Here is a 374-nt window from a genome sequence, read left to right as displayed (position 1 = left end):
TTTTTTTTTTCTTCACTTTATTTTTTCTATAACAATAACTTATTAAATTAATTTAATTAAATTTGATTATTAAAATAATTTGGTTATAGAATATTGTTATTTATGTATTAAAGTTTTCTAACAATTGTTACTCCTTCACTTTGATTACAATACTTAATCATGCACACTTTTTCAAGAACTTCCACTCTAAATTCTTCACTTTTGTGGTAGCTGTTAACAATTGCCCCTTGGCTTAACCCAAATTCATCATTCACTATTGATTAACTTTAAGCCACCAGAAAGGGCTATATATGATGGAGCTATGTATGTGTATTTATTCTAAAATAATTATAAGGAATTGTTTTTTAATCAGTTAATATTAATTAATTTTTTAT

Source organism: Arachis ipaensis, chromosome B06, assembly GCF_000816755.2.
Source record: "Arachis ipaensis cultivar K30076 chromosome B06, Araip1.1, whole genome shotgun sequence".
Classification (NCBI taxonomy): Eukaryota; Viridiplantae; Streptophyta; class Magnoliopsida; order Fabales; family Fabaceae; genus Arachis; species Arachis ipaensis.
The sequence above is the reverse complement of the archived record's forward strand: the minus strand, read 5'-3'. Positions refer to the sequence as shown.